A 20425-nucleotide genomic window follows, 5' to 3' on the forward strand; every position below is an offset into this window, starting at 1 on the left:
AAGTGTCTTCAACAAGAAGACCCCACCAATATTTTTACAGCTTACGTTAAATTCTCTAACAGGCTGCTGAATGATTTAATAAAGTTTTTTTAAGATGACATAACCGTTCTGCAAACAAAGTGCCACGTACTTTATAGCTTAACACTAAGGAAGGCAAGATGAGGGCATGTCAGTAAAGAAGATCTTCCCATTTTGTGATTTAAAGTTGATTCCTGTCACAAAGCGTATTCTGCTACTTTGCTGAAAACATAGTTTTGTCAGATTCCCTTCAATTTCCAGGAGACTATACTCTAAGATATGCTGTTACCTTCATCCAGAGAGAGAGAAATAAAATTGTTTAGAGCAAGAATGAAGCAGCACAACTCTCCTGTGAACCCATGATTGTCATTGCATTTATTGTGTGTCATTGTACATACATGGGTACTGCATTCTAGTCATTCCCAAAGTTAAGAGATCAGGATCCAACACGTGCTGACATCTTTTGTCTCTCTACACTCAGCTTTCTGCAAATGCAGGACTCCAGATAGATGAGCTGAGTTTATTAATGAAAATTAGTTTATTCATGAAAAAAACAAAGCAAATGCTAATTCAAGGGTTACTATAGTCTGCAGTTACAGCACATGGACAAATGGAAATGCCCATCTTGCTAACTTGATTGTCTGTAGTGCTTATATATGTTTTAACCACAGTTCCTCAAAAGGAGCAGAATGCACAGTTCTCCATTTTAACTGCTCCTTGGGGGAAAATGACTGTGCTGAGCAAAAGCAGTGTTGGTATGGCCCAAGGAGCGAGATGTGTTGCAGTCTCAGCACCAGCTTTGCATACAGGAAAGTCAGTGGGAGTGCAAGCAGTTTCAATGTAGGAAAAATCCAATTGCCAGTAGTCATCTGATCACTTACAATGACTCTGAAATTAAAAATTAAAAATACATCACATTGAGGCACTGATATATAACCTTGGCATAAGGATGTACTTTTGGCAGAAGTATACTGTAAACACATAGTAAATGGAAAGCCACTGCCTTAAGGAGCTATCAGACTTGGGTTTATTACAAGATGAAATTAGAGAAGGAAACAAACAAATGGATAGGAGCTGAAACGGAGAAGGATGTGGGAAGAATAGTGCAAGCATGCTTTTTCATAGACAAGCTGTGTGCATAATATCACAGTGAGCAAGGAGGCTCTGGGTGTCTCCTGCTTCATGTTGTGGCTTATTTAGGCACAACTCCCATAGACTGCAGAAAGAGTTTTGTCTTAAACAGAACCAAGGAGGGGAAATTGGGGCTCATCAGAAAATGATGATCAGGTATATACAAATGAATCAATGTGCTTCCCACTATGCTGGCTTAATGTTGCAAAGAAAAGCAAAGCTTGGGAGGAAAAAAAACCCAGCTTTTTATAATTATAGATCTGTTTGAGTTAGCCTGAGCCCTCCCCTTTCCTTCCTTTACCTTCCGCTTCTCCTCCCAAAATAATAACACATTTTGCCAATAATTTTGAGGAAGTCGCAGTGGGCCAGATGGAATTCGGAGAGAGGGATCTAATGGAGTTTCATTTCATTCTTCTTTCTCCTGCTTTTTCCCCCTCCCTTGATTTTCTACTTGTGATTTCTTTCTTTGGCTTATTGCATGACATGGAGGTGGTGAGGTAAAAATAGAAGTAATGGTACTACCACTGTTTGTTTCTATTAGCGTTTACATGTGAAATGAAGGCATTTTGGAAGAGAACCAGACTGGCCAGTAAAACCTTTCACCCTCGTAAACTGTACATTTGGTTTGACTTTGGCTTAGATCCCAGAACTTGTCACAAGCTTTATTATAAAGCTGTAGTTCAGCTAGAGTTTTGTTAGCTTTATTACAACAGCTCCACTCCTCAAAAAAAAAAAAAAAAAGAAAGAAAGGAAAAGCAAGCAAGCAAGGAAGGCTTTTGTTCATTCTGAATGCTTTTCACATTCTGGAGAAAATACACTAGAAAATGCAATTAGATAACTGGCCAGCATCAATCATCAGAAAATAAATGAAGTTTATCTAAAATTTACAAAAATTATACATCACCTCCTTAAAATAGTCAAAGAATGACTAATCATATAAACAATAAGGCAGCCACCAACAGTGAAGCATGTTACAACCTCTGAGAAAGCACAGGCCTAGCACTGCCAAAGAAGAGTCTACAGATCAACTGGAGAATGATATGGACATCTGGAGAGAAGATGCATGCTACGCTTCAAGAGGAGATTTTTTTTTTCTTTTTATATGCTTTCCCAAAGGGGTAGTTTAGCTTTGCCTGAATTTACTCAGGGAATATATAAGGAAAAAAAGAAGAGGAGGAAAAGGAATGTGTTACACAATACACAATTATATAACTATTGGTCTCATCCTGCTTTCATGCACCCTGTGTCTCTCATGCACAGAACCCCCTTGGTTCAGGACCAGGTACACACAAGAGCAGTATAGGATTTTCACAGTGGTAATGGAATTTAAGGTGACTGCTTTATACCATAAGCATTAATGAATTTTTAAAATCTGTTTGAACAGTTATTGAGAGGATATGTAGAATGGCTCTGAAAGATCAGTTAGTTCATAGCACTTGGCTGGAATTTGAAACATGGTCTTGGAGCTAAGGGACTAATTTGAGACACAGAATATCTAAGTTTGACTCTTGTTCCTGTCAGTCAATTCCCATGTGATCCTTGAGTGACTTTTATACTACCTATATTTCAATTCCCTGTTGAGGAAATGGTGACCAGAAATTCTTCTCTGAGTCTAGTTTAGACTAATTTAAAAAGTTTAGTTTGGTCTTCTAGTGTAGAAAATTTTATTCTTTAAAACTTCTTGGATCAGGAACAGTTAATTGGCTATGAGGCCTTGATTTTGATTGGAATTTATAGAAACCAGACTCTTAAAAGGTATTCGATTCCCCCCAAATGCAAACAAGCACATCAACTCAATTTTTGCACAATACTTTGGTGTCTAATTCCAACAGAAATAATTACAACCCTGTACTTTTCAATGTAGCACCACACTGATGGTGATTCCTTGTTCTCCCACTGGAAAATACAAATTCACAAAATCTTGACGTTCCCAGAGAACCTATTGAACTGAGTCCCATGTCTCCTTCAGTAATTGCTGTCCAAGGGCTGTCTAGAACCAGGGTACCCAGGGAGGAGGACTACCTGAAAATCTCTCTTCCCAAGCAAAATGTTTACTGTTTGGATGTGAGCAGTATTTTTTGTGGACAAAGAAAATACATTTTCTTATTACTACTCTTGGAAAGCAAGTGATTTGGCTCACCAGCAGTTAAGCCTAGCTCCCATGCCAAGGCCATGGTTGGTAATGGCTGCAGGCTGCCTTGGTACTGTCTGAATCCTTCCTGTGGATCTGGGCTGAAAGCTTCAACTTGCTGGGACCAAATATGGAACTGGTAGAATCGTTGTCATCACCGGTGAGTAAATCACTGCCAGAACTTGTCCTCCACTCCTTCCTGTAGAACAGCATTGCCTGGTGGTGCTTTGCTATGGGTCATCTAATGGAAAGTTACCCACTCCACTATACTAGTGCATTAGTGATGTCCATCAGCAACCTATTGAAGTAAGAATTTGTGTAGCAGAGGAAAGTTGTATGCAAATGATCGTTAGCTTTAGTGAGGTAGGAAAATCAGTTATGTACGAAGTGCCATGTAATACCTTGCTACTGAATTTAAGTTCACAAGCAATGTGTGCAACTCTCAGGAAGTCTTTGGTAAACATTGATTTGTAAATTTTAATCTGATAATTGGGAATTTTCAAACTAGACTTGAAAGTCTGCTTCAATTACAAGTAAAGAATGTAGAAGTAAAATTATGACGGACTTGCATCTATTGATAAGAGAAAATTAAAATGCAGGATGAAACTAAGGGCCCACTGCTGTATGACATGGCACGTATTCTGTGAAGTGTTGAGGATGAGATTGTTTTAACAGTCAGCAGGAGTCAAAGCCTCAATACCTCTAAAAATCTGTCTCCCTGTGCTTTACATTCTTATTGCTTTCTTTGAGGGGGAGGGAGGTTTGAAGGTCACAGAATCTGGCCGTTTGTATAACCAGAACCAGATGATTAATTACTTTTTTAGGGATTTTGTTCCTCTGAAAATTTTATCCCAGAAAAGCACGAGGACACACAAAGTCTGTGGTTGAAAGAAAATTATATTAAGATTACAGAAATATTGTACGTCACAGTTCTATGGGAAGTGGCTCTTCATTGTTTAGCATAAGAGGAAGAAATATTAACAAGTCAGGCTACACAGCTGGGGTTTGTGCTGTGTAATAAGCTCCAAATAAAAGAGTTTTATAACAAACCTCTAAATATTGCACCCAAGCTGAAAGTATGTATATTGGAAAGTCTCAGACTGAAAAGAAAGCAGTTAGACAATTAACATTCAAAGTAGATTAACTGTCATTTTAGCTTAAAAAAAGTCCCACCCCATTCTTTCATGCTTCCCCCTCCAAAAAATTTGGAACTCATCACTGGAAATATCACCTCAAAAATCTTTTTCTGCTTTCTATTATTTAAACCAGAGATGTATGTACTCGTTTGAGCAAAATAAGAATGAATCTAATTTTTTTCTTAAATCAGAAACAGATCCAGATGAGGATTTCAAAATTATGAGAACACTTTTTTATTTAGGTTTCTGTGCATTTAAGTTCTAGGAAAAATGCTGATTATTGTCAAATGTTGAAGACTAGGTCGCAAAGCCCATGGAAACTGCTGGGAAAACTGCAAACAATTTTGATGTGCTTTGAATCAGGCCCTTTCTGGAACAGTCCCTGGACATAACGCATGGGATAGGCTGAAACATATCTCATTGTGCTGCTCCAAAGGCTCTGTTTATTATGGCAAACTGACAGGTTTGAGCACCGTCACACAGTCTGTTTCCTTCTTTGCACTTTGTTTGGCCCAGTTTTGGCCTAGGCTGACCAGCTGCTCCCAGTTAATAACCAAACATCATTTGGGTGACTACTGCGGACCTAAGGCTCTTCCCAAGAGGTACGTGGATGTGGCAACTGGGTTTAGGTACAAAGAGGAGGGCTGGTTGTGTGAGTCCAGACTGTGCTGATGCCATTCATCCTCAGAGCCAGAGAGTGGTTCTGGACACATTAGCAGACCAAAGGTTTAGCAGAAGGGAGGCTTCTGTGAACTCTTATCCAAAAAATCACTTTTTTTCAATGAAGTCCCTCTGTTTTCAGCTGGGTTTACTCTGGAACACTATTTTTGTAGTTTCTCATTTCCCCTCTCATTTCCCCTAACCTAGTTCAGCATGTGAGTTGATCACAGCAGCAAATGGGTATGGAGAGAGCTAAACAATGCTGCAATGAACAGAATTATAAAGAATTCATGCTGTCTTCTGCAGGTCCTCTTCTCTGTGTACTAAATCCCGTACATGAGCATGAGCCACTCGGAGCCCGGCCAAGGAAACACAAAGGGGCTGGTGCCCTACCAGGCATTCGCTTCCCCAGAGCTTGGCTGGCCTTGGTTGAATGCTGTTTTGCAGCCTCCCATCCAGGCTGGGAGAGAGGGGGCGAGCAGCAGTGTACTGTCCTCCAGGCTGAGCCACTGCACAACTCCCTTAGAAGAAAGCAAATCCTCAGCTACTTTTCTTACTGGACTGCTTTTTGGTGGTTTTGTCTTGCCCTTCCTCAGCACCGGGAGCTGGCTGAGCCCAGTACTTCTAAAAGCTCCTTCTTCATGAATGCCACTGAATGGGCTTTTTACAAGGTAAAGTTTGACCTAAGGCTTTTGATATGCTGAATGGAATCCCTTTACAATGAGTGGCATTACATGAAAAGGACAATTCTGTTCTCTCACTGGAGTGAGATCAGAATTGGGGTCTCTGCAATTTTTCTGTCCACTGTAGCTTTGATATAACACAATCCCCCTGATGCTTTTGGTGCTGATAAATAAATGTATTTATATGTTGTGCTCTTACATTCTTAGTACTAACTGAGGCAACAGAACAATAACATACTCTTGTCAATACAAGCACTGCTCTGGGAATTGACTAATTAACGTGAAACTCAGCCCTGCAGGGACATTTCCAGGTTCATTTTTTGCTGCCTCAGCAAACTATAGGGTTTGGGCTGTTAACTACTTTCAGATGCTCTTTGTCTTTCAAGAAAGAAATAAAGAACATCCACATTGCTTTAGGCAAGTTAATGATTCTACAGAACACTTACCTTTTTACCATATGCCTCAAGACAGATTAAAATCCTGAAGGAGCTAAGGATTATATACCACGTATAGTCCTTTGGCAGAAAAACACGTATTCTGAACTAAAAGTGAATGGCTGAATGTGACGTTTATATTCATTGTTTTTTCAGAACTGCATACTTAGGATGTTTGATTTTACTCAAAATAATCCCAAAGCAGAGTTTTTGGAGGTACTTTGATTTCTCAGGGTCTCTTAAGGTTATGACAAGCAGTTCACAGTGGCTACTGAGAAAGTTGGAGAAACTTGCATAACCACTTCTGTAAAATTAGAAGCAAATCTGGCCTAACTTAGCAAAGAGGAGATGTGCCTAAAATATTGAGAAACACATACTACTCGTCTTTTGTACGTGAGCATATTTGTTTATGTGAATTACTTACTTTTCATTCACATTCTTTTCCTTGGACAACAAAAGTTTCTTGTCTACAGGAAAAATGAGAGAGAAAAGAGAAAGAAATTCAAATGAAATGAAATTTGAATCTCACAGGTAAAGAAAACCTCATTTTGTTATTAATTTTCTCTAGCTCTCTAGAGCAAATGGCTTTCCTCCTTGTATTCTTTGTCTGTTATTATTAATTATTATTATTAATCTATTATTAATAGACATGCCTGCCCATTGTTGCTATTTATGAATGAACAAAATCACATTCTGTGGTTCATAGAAATCATCTGTAGAAAGTAACAATAGAATAATTTTCAATTAGAGGGTTGAAAACTCTTTAATAGGTCCTCAAGTGCTACAGCTAAAACGACTCAAGTTACATTTGAATGAGCACAAATACTTTCAAAGTGTTTTGTAAGAGCAGAAAAATAAGCATATGTGCAAAGTCCCCGTTTGAGAAAGGCAACGCTACAGTACATGCAGATACATGCAATATTCATAATTCTGTTTTGTACACACATTTGCTTGTTGGTGCATGAATATGCTTTTTTTTTGTGAGTGCACTTCAGGCATGATTATCGGAAGCCTCTGTGTGTGCCTATCAGCACAAGTATTAAGGTCGCCCAAACTTATCTGATCCCAGTGTATAGGCTTCACAAACTTTACCCACTTGGAGTAAAATTTTACATTATGTATGTCTGCTTGCACTTTTTTTGCTGCAAATTTCAAACACAATAGTTCAATGTTTGCTAAAAAAGGAGGAAAAAAACCCTAAGAAAACACATACTGTTCCACTCATTCAGACATACTGGAAAAGTTTAATTTGTGTCACTGTGGCTTTTAGGTTTCAGAACAGCAAAGTGGATTGAGGGGAACTTTGCACTGAACTAGGAGAACTTAAATCAGGAAGGTGGGGGAAAGTGAAATCTGATATGGAGCCAGCAGGTAGCCAGGACTCTCTGGGCACGGTGACTCCTAAGAAAAGAGAGACTCTCACAGTGAGACATGAGTGACCACAGGATGAGGAGTCAGAAGCAGGGGAAAGGAAAGATTGCTACAGCAGTATTTTGAAGAGGACGAGGCAGCAAGTGTCAGTCTTGGGGTGATCAGAAAAAAACCCAGCCTTTGTGCCCCTCTGGCACTTGGAACTGCACCAAGTGTCTGTGAAAATCACTGAAGAACTTTATTTCCTCTCATCCCCATCCACACGAGCACTAGCAATTTACTACTGCCACTATCTACTATGACAACTGTCATGCTAGTTGTAGAGGTCTGTGGATTGGATTTCAGTGTTTCCAACACTGCTGATTCTGGGAGTCAGCAAATGCAAAGATGCCAAAAATAAGCTGACGAAATCTTAGTGTTCTTCTTTATTTCCATGCAATTACATACCACTCTCACCATCAGTATAATAACTTTTTGTACATTTAGTCTGCTTTTACTATCCTGAAAAGCTTAAGGAAAGCTAGGCATAGGCAACTAGGTTTTATTTAACTTTTCCCTAGAGATTTCTCCCTGCACGCAGCAACAGTGGCTCTCTGTCATAGCTACAGTATTCTAAAACAGAGGGGACACTGCATTTTGCCTTTACTGTCAGGAAGCGTCAGAAGTATTAATAGCATAAATTTTGCTAGCTAGCTAAAATTCTCACAGTGCAATCTTGTGCATCAGCATTTTTTTAACACAGATGGTCATTTATGTAACACTGTTGAAAATTGTGGCTGTGTTCCACAGCAACAGGAAAATGGGATACATCTGCACTGTGCAGGGAAAAATACAAATGAACTAGAAGCTATGCAAACATTTAAATTGCAGGGAAACAGGGCTGCGATAAGCCCTCGACTACATGAGCAGGAAGAGAGTGTCAGCCTCGCCCATGCCCTGAAAAAATGGTCACATTTATGGGCTACTCTATTGTACTGAGTGGAAGTTTGTTTATGTGGGACCTTCCTTCCCTCAGGACTTCCTCTGAGAGGAAATGTCGTCACTATTAAGTAGGGGTCAATTGTTATGTATTCAAAACTCAAACATAAAATAGTATCACTGAATGCAACAAAGTAGAAAGGAATAAATAAGATTTCTCCATTTACACACTTAGAAACATTTACAACAGTCATTCTTGCTCACCAATACTTTCAGAGAGCTGAGAAAAATCATACAAGTGGAGTAGCTAGAATAATACTGTTTTACAAGTATCCCAAACACTACTCAGTATTTCATGAGTCTCACCTTCTTCAGCTCTGCTACTTCTCTATGGCTGATGTGGGAATATGTTTCAAATGGAAGAAGGCTAACAAGACTGCAGCCTTAAAACAGGGATCATGCTCTTATGGGAATACTTGGCCAAGTCTGGTCTGTGTCTTGGATCAAACTGCTCTGAATCTGAATTGCTCTGGATGAGCACTTTTCTGAGGCCATATTTGCAGCTTAGATGTTCCTAGAGATTCAATTTTTTATCATGATAAAACAGGAATATTGTTTGAGATAAAAGAGCTAATATCGGTGTTGCTTTCCCTTTGCCATTGGCATTGTGTTGTCAGTCAAATGAAATAACTGGAAGAAACTTGTGGGTGGGGTATATGCTGAGGTCTTGGAGTGGTAGAATGACAGAATGGCTGAAGTTGGAAGAGCTCTCTGCAGACCACCTCATCCATCCCGCTGCTCATCCTCACAGTAAAAAAGTTTTTTTGTTATATTTAAATGGCATTTTCTGTATTTCAGTTTGTGCCCATTGTCCGTGCGCTTTTATCAAGCTCACAGTAACCGTGCTGTTCTGACACCAGCTTTACTGGAAAGGTGCCGAGTACCAGCCAGGCAAAGGCACACTCACAGGGGTGGTTAGTTCTGGTCTGTTCCCCACTCACAAGAGGCGTTGCGTAAACTGTTCTCTCTAGGTGAGTAGACTTTGTCTCCAGACACGTATTGGCTCACACTTTTTTATCCACTTTGCATTAGGCTATGGGACGCCTAAAAACAAAGGAACGTTGGGAACTGACTGGCGTGCAGAGCAGTCTTCAGGGCACATTAGTGTCCAGAAGAGGCACCACAACCATGACCAAGTCTCTTGACAGCCTGTCTCTTGAAGTTTCAACCTCCACGAAGTCCTCCTCCCTATTGCACGGTCTATGCTAGAAATAAGTTGCCTATCCTTTCTCGGACAAATTTTCCGGAGTGTGCAGTAAAACAATCAAGGGGGCAAGAAGATGTCATTTAGTCTTTCCAGTGGAGCACTTAAGAATTCTCCTCCAAGGACAGGAGATAACATAAAGCACGTCACAACATTAGAAACTGGTGTCAACCTGGTTAAAGCTCTGTTAGCTAAAGCACCATAGTCATAAACTGATTTTATCCCAGCTAGATACCTGGTCCAACATGTTTTAGTCAGTTCCTCCCTCCTTCCTCCCTTTCTCTGCCTCTTTCTCTCCCTCACTCCCCCCTCCCTCATGCAGGGATTACCCAGGTTTTCACCCTCTCAGTGAAGGAATCAGCGGAGGGGCTTCCATTTCGCCCACGTACACGTAACCTTTCTGCCAAGCCGGGCGGCCGGCGCAGCCCGGGCTCCGGCCGTGGCCCGGCCACCAGCCCCTTGCACCCCACCTGAAAGAATGTCGCCTGTGAGGCAGAAATTCCCACCATGAGAATCTCGCCTCTGTCTCGCACAACAAAGGCCACGGCATTGTCTCCCTGTTAAGCGGGTGTTAAAATGCGCATATGTTGCCAGGGCTATTGCATATGAGGGTCCATTTAGGAAGCAGTGGTTTTTCCCGACCGCTGACTGCTCTGAATCCCCTCATATTAGCACATTAGCACACATGCGGGCCTTCTTATCAGATTAGCTACAGTTGTCACAGATTAGTTCACCCTGTGAAGGAGCCGCAAAGGTACCTTTGACCATTCATTCAAAAGAGCCAGAAAGGTTTTTTTCTTGTCTTCGACCATCAGAGTGCAAAGCAAATTAAAGGGAAAGTCTCTCTCTCTCTCTCTCTTTCTCTCATTTTGGTAACAGGATAACTAAAGGATAGGTGTTAGGGTGGGCTACACAGAGAGACATTAATGGGTACCTAATATTCATCTAGAAAATATTTATTTAAGCCCTTGAAAACATTTATGTGTTTTCTTTCCTCACCAACATCTTTCCTCGCCAACAGTCTTTTGAGAAATTACCTTTCTGAAGCTCAATGTTGCTTTTTTAATGTTTTGCTTCTCCTCCCCCTGCCCTCCCTCTTCTTTTTTATTACAGTTAATTTGCATTGCGGTTCAATGATCACTATTCTGCAGATTGGGGGGTGTGGGAGAGGAAAAGACTTGCTAGTAGCTCGTTACATTATTTATTTAACCCATCTTGCTCCTCAAAAGGTTGTGATAGCTGGTAAAATAAACAATGACTCAAAATACCTTCAGCATGTCTTGCAGACTACACAGGCATTGAGACTGAGCCTAGAGAAGACATAACACCTTGGAAGTGTAGTGACAGCAGAGGTTTCAACAGTTGTCTCTGAATGAACTTGGTGGTAAAGGAAGCCTAGAAAGTTACAAAAACATATAGCTGAAATTGCTGGTTAGCATTCACACCTTTGGCACAAAAAAAATTATGAAAGGAAACTGTGGTTGGGAAGGAATGCAGCAATTCCTTACACCTGGGTGCTTTCTAGGGGAGGTGTTCTACATCCTTGCTGCCAGGTGTAGCATTACTGTGCTCAGTCTGAGCTTGTCCACTTCTAGAGATTAGCTGTGCTGCCTGCATATGGGAGACAGAGGGGACAAACCCAAGACAAAAGTGCTTTTTCATGACTTTTCCCTTTGACATACGGGTGAGAGTAGACCTGCAATCTCCACTCATTGGTCTAGTGCAGAATATTTTATCTAGGAAATGAAGAAGAAATCAAAAACTGAACTGTGACTTTTTTCTGATTGCAGGTAACCAAACTGCAGCGTCATTAGTAGGACTTTAATTGGTAACTCTTCATTCAGCTTCTCCCACCGATACTGGAGCACAATCTTCGCAATATTGTTTACTCGTCTGTTTCTCCGCACAGCCTTAAACCTGGCTGGTTCAATGTGCTGTGTTTGTAAACAGTAGAAAGTACAATAGATCGTTTGTAAGGGCACTAGCACGCGTTACCAGGGGCTGGAGTTTCAGTGCTTCTGAGCAAACAGCCTGACTATGTGTTCTCAAGTGCATGCAATCATACTCTTCTAAGACTACAACTTTAGGCTCAGAGCATGGACTTTCTGGTCCTGGAATAATTTCTGACAGCTAAATTCTAAAATACTCCCAGCCTAGCTGTGGCTTACTTTGCAGATCCTGTTGAAATGCAACAATATTTCCACTACAGTAATTTTTTATTTCATTGTTTTCAAACCATAGTGCCACACCAATAAGAGAGGGCTGTGAAGGATGTGGCAAAACCATCCCTTAGAGCCCTATGTCAAGAAAACTTACATCACTGATGGTGCTTCCCAGCTGTAAGTTATAAACAACTCCAATTTATGATCTAGGTAGTGAGGCAACAGCAGTAACAGCAAAGCGGGGTGTATGTGGGAGAAATCAAGCAGTTGCATCCTGCTTTTGCTTTAAGTGGTTCCATCTTATTAGTTGATGAAAACAGTCTCCATGCTATAAAGTTACCAAAAGAGTTCATTGTGACATCTGTTTCTTCTTTTGTCAGATAGGATGGTAAAACCTTAAATTATTAATTTCCTGTGTTATTTTCTGATAAAAAGCATCAGTGTTTATATTTTTATATTTCCACATGCACCTAGTTCAGTATGGTCATTTTAAAATTCTGTTTCGTTATATATATAAATATATATATGGTGTTAACTGATTTGTTCCAGTTTTTAATTTCTCTTTTGAAAGGGTGTGATATGAAAAGGAGCAGTGAAAGTAGAATTGTAGCGCTCAAATAGATTCTTTCCCTATCAATCTAGAAATTATTTTCTGCGTTTCAGTGAAAAATAGTTATTCAGTCCTCTGCTGACACCTTTCAAATGTACCCACTGTGAGCCTAGGTAGCTTATGCACCAACTTTAGTCATTGATCTGAATTTAGCAAAGCTGTTTTATTGATGATCCTTCTGTCTTTATCCCAAAGCAAGAAAAAAGCTGCAGAGCTAAAGGCCTAAATTCACAGCAGTTACATCTCTCTTTCTTCCTTAAATAAGCACATAGGAGTCTGGGTCAGAGTATGAATCTTCTGTTCCCATTAGTTATTGTTACTGTGTTGTCCCAAGCGTCACCTGTCTTGCTAGTGTGAGTAAAGAGTCCCAGTTCGAGAGACCCTGTTGAATGTGAAAGTGCTGATTTTCACACAGTCCTCTTCACTTAATTAAGTGAATATTGTCTGCAGCAGCATTTTGGTGCTAAGGATGTAAATTAGAGTATTTTCCAGAACCCTGATTCAAATTTAGATGGTAGTCTTCCATGCCCCGAAAACAAAATTTAACCTCAGTCTACTAAATTTTTGATTTTGAGTCTAAATGATGAAACAATCTGTCTTGCTTGCCTTGAGCGAAAGAGACTGGAATTGAGACCTGTGGCATTTTATGCTTTGATTCATGTAACTGAATCCCTGGCAGCTAACCCTGCATCTCATTTCTTTTATGACATTATGGCTTTCTCCCTTTCCACAATCCCAGGCAGCGTGGCAGCCTGATCTGTGAGTTACCGATGCAGTCACGACATATAGCATGTGGGGTCAGAAAATGTTGGGGAGACAACAGCATTGGGAATGGAGATGGAGAGCTGCTGCCTGCGGTGATCCGTGCATGTACAAAGAGCAAGGCTGGACAGCATGATCCTTGGCAGGAGCCGAGCATCATTGCCTCCCTCCCCCGGCCCTGTCACCTACCCGTTTGCTTTTGTCACCTCAAGTACACTGGCACACTGGCAGAGAAGCAACTTGACATGTCTGCACGACACACAGCTTTGACCCTTCTTCAGTTCCTTGACGTAGCTCACAGAAGGAACTTCTTGGCTTTGGTCATTTTATGACCTAGTCGAAAGCAACACACAATTTTATTTGAAATATTGATGAACTTTTAAAAAGTCATTTCTATCAAAATGCCAACAACAACACATTATTGAATTTTTTGAGTTGCCCTTATTTACTTCAACAAGCATCTCCTTATTTTAACACACTGAATTAAACTCAGGCTTCATCAAACCTGAATAGTAAATCAATTATTTTAAATACAGGAGAGCTGCTTCACTTACAAGTCTTTCCCATGCTGATGAACTCCTGCAAGTTCTATGGCTGCTGACCTGGTCTGGGGAGCCTTGTTCTAATTGATAATGTTGCTTATTGTGAGAACGCTGGCTACGCAAATCCTGACGCTGGGTGTGCAGATTTGCATTCCAATACTTGGAGCGCTCTGTAAGGGTATGCAGGGCTGGTATGCTGCCTCTGGAAGCACAATGGGAATTATGGTTATGTGTCTCTGGGCCAACAATTATTTCCATGTGCTTGCTAAATGAGTGCGGGGAGGGAAGACTTTCCTCTTGTTTAGTGTCTATCAATGTCTTTGGTGCTGTATTGCATTTTAACATAAACGTCCTCCCCCACCACTACCTCAGTCCAGCCCTGTTAGATATTTTTCTGGCTTTCATTAAAACACTGGCGCATGAATAGCTGTGAGTTCACAGGGCTAGAGGGCATATTTGCTGAAGCTGGAATCTTTGGTAAATAATTTGCTGCACTTTTGGAAGTGTTAAAAGTAACTAAGCACCTAATGAACGAGCACCTAAACAATAGAGTTAGTCAAACTAGTCCCATTATTCTTTTTTTTCTAGTATAGGTAAATAAATAGTAAATGTTTTTTCAACCACTATATACTGTTGGCAGCTCAGACTCCCTACCATACGTGTGTAGGTTCACAGGGCTAAAGAATATGATACTAGTGTATATAGTGCCCTGTCTAGCAATCAAAAGCAACAGGTCTGCAGGCAGACTTAGGCTTTTCCTTCTGTCAGAATAGGCTGGGCTACAAAAATAACAGTATCAGAGCAACAGCTGGCTTAGTCACATAATGCTCTGCTATATAGTCTGGATTTCTTGGTTTCATTTCACTTTCCTTTGTTTTAGAGACAAAAAAGGAAGCCCTTGGGGGAAAAGACTTCCAAGTTTATTGCTTGACCAAAGTTAGCTGACTCCAACTTCAGCAGCTTTTATTAACTGGAGCTTTAGCATTTCTTTCTCTGAATGTAACATTGACACTGGCACCTCTGTTCAGCCACAGAACTAGTACCAAACAGGGCAGCAGGCTTTCTCATGCTGCTTTTCCAACTGTTGTAGTGTCATCTGCCATGGACTATCTCTAGGGTTAATAGAAAAATCACTCTGTACAGTCATAAACATCCTAGACTCTGCCCTTAGACTGCCCAATTAGGTATCACTCTGTGCTGTGTGGCTTCTATTTTAGGAAATGGTTTGAGATCACCAAACTGGTCTTCACGTTGAAGCAACAAGCATTTGCCAGTGCCAGCTCTACTATAATTTGAAATCTGTGGCCTGTATCAGGGACTGATGGAGCTACCCTATGGATGGGAAAGGGGGAGAGCTGGACTGTGCAATGGCAGCTCCTCTGTCAAGGGACAAGTACTCCTAGTTATCCCACTCCTGTTACACTGGACTGTGCTAGCTGAGGGCAGCCCAGTTGCTGAGCCAGCTGCACCAGCCATCTCATTTCAGTGCATTGTTCTTATGGAAAAGAAACAGTGACCTCCTGATCAGCCATATCAATATGTGAAGTGAGATAAAGCTGTAGTGAAGAAAATCCTCCCTGCACATACAGAACAACTTAAAAATTATTGCTGAAAACCACACCTTTTAGCTAATAATACTGGCCCCAAGTTAGACTGTATTGCTCTTGATAAAAGGGCCATTTCTATTCCTTCAGTCCTTTAGTGGAACATCACATAAAAGAAGAATGAAATGAAGACTAACGCTACAAATGTTATCCAAGGTGCCTGTAATACTGTATATTGGTGATGGATGACTAAATATTTTTAAGTCTTCACAGCATTATGCAGCTCAGCAGAGCATGATACACTGTCTTCTTTCTTTTGCTTTTTTATGCTGAGCTATATGAACAGCCGTCTGGGTTCCTGAAGCAGCAAGTTAAATATTTTGTCTATAAGGTCACTTTTGTTATCACATATGGTGTTGCAAGGAAATTTCCAACTTAGTTTCAAAATAGCTTTGGCAGAACATAAGATTCAAGCCAAGAAAGCCTCCTCCTCCTTTTCCCAGCTTCTGTCAACACCCGATCAAGGGTCGGCAAACTAAACCCGGCTCATATGTAGTTGGCTAGCTCATTTTTTTAATTCTCCAGGGACAAAAGCAGACTTCATCGCTAAGATAATGGCCCTCCCTTCCTGCAGTGACTGAGGTCTAGAAGCCCTCTTCTTGGGTGCATCGCATAATCTAGATTTTTGCTTTCTGTACTTGGGATAGGCATGCAGCGTATATTTCAGTTAAAACAAACACAGCTCCTAACATGTCTGGCTTGTTCTTTTGACACAGTTTCTTGAACAGGATTTTACTTGCCAGCTAGCTGTCAAAAGGTTGGAGAAAAGATAAATCTTTATTTGGACAAGCTGTACTGTAGATACTTATAGTGGAGCTCACCTTTTGTAATAACCAGTTTATGTTTTTCTTATACTATATCCAATGTGTTTTGCTATAAATTTGTCCTTATAGGGTTTTGTGTGTCAGTCTGTGTCAAAAATAGGAACAGGGATATAAATTGTGTTCTCTGTCCTGTTTCCTGCCTTTGAAGAATCTCTATAGACTGAAGGATCACTAATATTCAGGAAAAGGTATATTCAGGACAGGTACCAATCGTTGCCCCTATGGATCTAGTCACTGACAAACTGCAAATAAGTCTTCATGCAAGATCACAGATCAGGCTGCTCTTCCCCACTCAGCAGGCAGATGAATTTGGATACAGGTACTGGATGCATGAGCCTTGAAGTTTCTGTGTCTGGTCAGGCTCAAACAGCTTGGTTTGGCCTTTCAAAGATTTCTTGAAGATCTACCTTTTTTTCCTCCCTAGACTTCAGTCATGCTACCCTTTAAGGTGTTCTTATTTGGAGAGACAGCTGTTCATTGATTTTCAGATTTTCTCTTCTCTGATACCAACAAGCTGATTAATTTTACTCTGACACCTTCAGCAGTTTCATCAGATATATGAGTGTCGTGGTTTAACCCCAGCCAGCAAGTAAGCACCATGCAGCCACTCACCCACTCACCCCCCACCCAGTGGGATGGGGGATAAAATCGGGAGAAAGAAGTAAAACTCGTGGGTTGAGATAAGAATGGTTTAATAGAACAGAAAAGAAGAAACTAATAATGATAATGATAACACTAATAAAATGACAACAGCAATAATGAAGGGATTGTGCAATTGTGCAGTGCAATTGCTCACCACCTGCCAACCGACACCCAGTTAGTCCCCGAGCGGAGATTCTCCGCCCCCACTCCCCCCAGTTCCTATACTAGAAGGGACGTCACACGGTATAGAATAACCTGTTGGCCACTTTGGGCCAGCTGCCCTGGCTCTGTCCTGTGCCAACTTCTTGTGCCCCTCCAGCTTTCTTGCTGGCTGGGAATGAGAAGCTGAAAAATCCTTGACTTTAGACTAAACACTAATTAGCAACAACTGAAAACATCAGCATTATCAACATTCTTTGCATACTGAACTCAAAATATAGTACTAGCTACTAGGAAGACAGTTAACGCTATCCCAGCTGAAACCAGGACAATGAGATTCAAACCATTTCATAGAGTATCTACTTTTCATTCACAACTGCCCCATCACTCAACTAGAGGGTCATAGAGACAAAGCCTAGTTTACAGAGAAACTGGCTATCAAAGTGATCAAGAGGAGCCCTGAATTTTCTAATTTGACATTTTACCGATACTGCAGGATAAAGAGCACCACGTTCTTGTCCTTGCTCAGTTCCCTAAAAAAACCCCCCTTATACACAAACTGAAGTGCAGAAGCTTATGATTGAATAAAACCGAACTGAAACTTGCTGCAGTAGCAGAGGAAGTTTAGGAAGAGAAAGGGTAGAAGGTGTTGGGGAAGATAATAGGTAGTGGAAGAGCTAATTTATAAAGTGTCTTCTTTTTAAAAACAAAACAAAACAACAACAACAACAACAACAAAAACAGAAAAAAAAAAGATTGTAGTGGAGAGGGTTGCTATAGTGAGAGTAATCTTAATGTGTGCATGCTCTCAGAAGACTGGATGTTCCAGTTCAGTGAAGCAAGATGGCCCCCTGCAGTATTGTTAGCCCCCTGACAAAGAAATTTTGCTTCTAATCTAGGAACATCACTGTGCAAACCAGTAACAGATCTGCTGTGGTTTACCATTAGTTTCACTGAAAACACAAGGCAAACATTCTTTTCTTTAAAACATCAGTCAAAAACAGAAGTCTTCAGTTACCAACTTTGCTCCCTGTGCTTCTGAACACCGCGTGCACTGTTCTGATATGAGACTGAAACAAAATTGGTTTTAGAGTAATACCTTTGAACCCCCAGGCAACAAAAATACTCTCTCAAGTTTGTGTGGTAAAGATTGCAATAGCATAATAGTAAAGACTGAAAAGGAAGTCTTCCCAGAGTTGTGAAGCCAGGAGAGAAGTAAAACTTCATGAATGAGAAGGTAAACTTCAGAAAAAAAGCACTGTGCTCTACATGCATCTGGAATAGGAACATTGATGTATACTGTGTGCATGAAGAGCTTTTTATTTCTCCCATCCTATTACATTTCCCTAACATTTCCCTTTTCTTTTTTTGAAAAGAAAATAAATTTTTATAATATATTGATATTTTGGCAACATTTGGGGCTTTCAGGTTATCAAATTCTTTTCACTGACACAACAAATCACTATAAATTATGTGTTCTGTAACAGCACAACAGTTTCATGCTTTAGAACTTGTAGATATCATGGAGTTGTAGATGTATAATCAATATACGTCTGTAACCTGTGCCTGATAATATGCAGCAAAATGCAGAATTTACTGTTTATTTAGTAGTTATACGGGGATATGCTGTTAGCTTCCCTCTGAAGTACATGAGACTTCTTTGACTGCCACCTGCAACTTAAAGCATCCATCCAGGTTACACATTGCAAAAGCCAGGAAAAGGAGAGGAAGACCAGATAAAAAGAGACTCAAATATTTTCTTAGCAATTACATACAATGGTTCATAAGGTTCATGAAGTCAAATAAATTCCTTTCCTAGTCCTGTTTCCTCTCCCCCCTCCCCCTGCTTTGTATACCTCTATGATTTCTATCAGTATTACTTGCAAGGCAGTAACATTATGCTCAGTGCTTGACAGAGAGATGCGCCAGACAACCAGAAGTAAAAGCATTAGAAAAGAAGGCTGTCTCATAATAATTGTAATTCATGCTTTAGCTTGTTCCCATCAGATTTCCAACCTAACTCAGAAAATAAAAAAAGGATTTGGGAAGTTTGAATGAGCGTAAACTTTAATAAAAATTAATTTCCTCTCTACATCCCAATGCTGAACTTAACACATCATTCACAGAAACCCACCCAAGCTCTAAAGAATCAGTGTTGTGAGGTCTGTGTGGCCTTCTACAGACTGCTTTGGTGTGGGAGCTTGGATTGTTTTTGACCCTGTGACACTGAATGGCCAAGAGCTTCCATGCAAGCACAATGGTGCTGTTAGTGCCCATTACTAAAAGCCTTCTTGTTTCTTTCAACTGCTCACAGGCCTCCTAAACAATGAAAGAAATCCATACATCATTAATAAGGAGATTTAATTTAAATTCTGCTCTAAGAGAATTCTCAGATATTCTCCTCATTTTTATTTTTTTTAAGTGAAAATCGCTGAAGTCTGATGTAAGGCAGAATCTTAATGCAGAGAAGTGTTGGGCCTTGTTTAGGAATGCCTGGAAAATAGAGGGAATTATAATCATGGAGCAAACTGGAAAGCAGTACTGGCACACCAGTGAGCAACTCCCATGGAATGAAAGCTTGCTGAGCATGGGGATATGTCAGCTAGTTAAAAAAAGACTGTGAGCCTTCCGTCTCTTTTGACTCAAGGGATTTTATGACTTTTATATTTATAATGATGGTAACTTTACTTTTATTGGGACTACATGTATTCAGAATTTCTAACAACCATTTGTCACTCAAAATGGACTCATTTTCACTAGCAAAGGGAATTGCTAAATTCTGACAGAAAGTTGATGTGAAAGAAAATGGAACAGGATAGCCCATATTCACCTTTGTAGTCAAAGGTCGTTAATATACACATCAATAATTTTACTTCTAATTGTGAACACTTGACACAGTTAAAAATCAGCCAGTACAAAAGAATCAGGGTTATTTGTCACATGAAAATAACGTGAGTTAACTTTGCCTCAGCTTTCTCTCTACTGTCTTCAGTGGAATTAATTACATGAGGAATGAATGCTGATTAGGGTATTCAAAAGGTTTTATTCTACTGTCGCTTTGAATTTGAAACCATTTACTCAATTTGATATTTTTTAGGAAAATAAATAACAACAGAAGATTTCAGAGAAACCTCTAAGTTGGACTATACTGCATGAGAGATTGGTTTATATTGCTAAGCACAGTTCATCTGCCAGAGTAAGGCCAGAAACAACTACTGCTTCCTTCAGTGTAGATATATGTAACATCTTTAAGTGTTTAAAGCAGATTCTAGTGCATATGTAATCCAGAATGAGCCAGTCTACTAATCAGCATACTAATGATTAGGTGGTGATCAACAATCGTATCATGCTCATTCTTCACAGGTTCCAATAAG

General features: G+C 40.2%; 1 long non-coding RNA gene across 3 annotated transcripts in view; it reads right to left on the bottom strand.

The window, feature by feature from the left end:
* Window positions 1–388: 388 nt before the first annotated feature.
* LOC126052778 (uncharacterized) overlaps window positions 389–20425 on the bottom strand; it is a 43716-nt gene continuing 23679 nt past the window's right edge. Inside the window, exons 3-7 of one of the 3 annotated variants that reach the window (XR_007510143.1) lie at window positions 13470–13613; window positions 11015–11141; window positions 6618–6660; window positions 3290–3578; window positions 389–906 (exon numbers count right to left, since the gene is read on the bottom strand). This is a non-coding gene — a long non-coding RNA (uncharacterized LOC126052778). The remainder of the gene's footprint in view (window positions 907–3289; window positions 3579–6617; window positions 6661–11014; window positions 11142–13469; window positions 13614–20425) is intronic. The other 2 variants (XR_007510144.1, XR_007510142.1) reach the window with 2 other exon arrangements.

The sequence above is a fragment of the Accipiter gentilis genome, chromosome 30 (assembly GCF_929443795.1).
Source record: "Accipiter gentilis chromosome 30, bAccGen1.1, whole genome shotgun sequence".
Taxonomy (NCBI): Eukaryota; Metazoa; Chordata; class Aves; order Accipitriformes; family Accipitridae; genus Astur; species Astur gentilis.